Below are 1,156 nucleotides of genomic sequence, written 5' to 3'. Positions count from 1 at the left end.
AAAGTTCAGAGAGCTCTTACCTCTGCTGGTGACAAAGGGCCTCTCACTCAGAGTAAAAGGCAGACTGTATGACGCATGTGTACGAACAGCCATGTTACATGGCAGTGAAACATGGGCCGTGACTGCTGAGGACATGCATAAGCTCAAAAGGAATGAAGCCAGTATGCTCCGATGGATGTGTAATGTCAGTGTGCATACTGGACAGAGTGTAAGTACCTTGAGAGAAATGTTGGACCTAAGAAGCATCAGTTGTGGTGTGCAAGAGAGACGATTGCGCTGGTATGGACACGTGGCGAGAATGGATGAGGATAACTGTGTGAGGGTACCTGTGGAAGAGGTAGGCCCTGGAAGACCTGGGATGAGGTGGTGAAGCACGACCTCCAAACATTAGGCCTCACCGAGGCAATGACTTCTGACCAAGACCTTTGGAAATATGATGATTTATATATATATATATATATAGATTTAGATTTAGATTCAAAATTGAATATGGTAAGGTGATCAAAAAATCAAAATATGCAACACGGATTTTAAAGATGACTGCAGTACGCACGTTTCATGCTACTCCATTTATTTAAGTAATGCGAGCATTACATTAAATGCAATATGTAGAGCAATCTTCAGCTGCACAAAAATGTAGAAAATTACAGTAGAATAGACATATTATAATTGTGGCAACATTTAAAATCCAAGTGGGAAGAAGAATACATAAAAATCCATCTTGACATAGAAATTTACCGAACTGAGAGAAAAAAATATAGAACAAAACGTAACATTCTATTCCTTCTAAACCAAATCATGTCAAATTAATCAAAATCTATCATTGCCAACATTTCGATTATCTCCCTTATACCGGAAAAAAATCCCTGATTACCTTCCCCTATTTAGAACTCCATTTTATACACTGGAGCGAAGACATGTTACGATACAGGTAGAGAAATTTGAAAAAAAAAAACTCGAAACCGGTTATTTCTCCAAATACAATGTTTCTATACTCAAAATGTTATAACATTTTTCTGACATAATGATTTAAATATATACTTTAACCATGTAACACAAGCCTTCTGTAGTTTTTTCACTCTTGTTTATCTTTTATATATATATATATAATATAGATTTAATCAAAAGATTAAATGTGGTACTTAAAATGTTTGAG

Source organism: Octopus bimaculoides, chromosome 16, assembly GCF_001194135.2.
Source record: "Octopus bimaculoides isolate UCB-OBI-ISO-001 chromosome 16, ASM119413v2, whole genome shotgun sequence".
In the NCBI taxonomy this organism is placed as follows: domain Eukaryota; kingdom Metazoa; phylum Mollusca; class Cephalopoda; order Octopoda; family Octopodidae; genus Octopus; species Octopus bimaculoides.
This window is presented reverse-complemented; position numbering follows the sequence as displayed.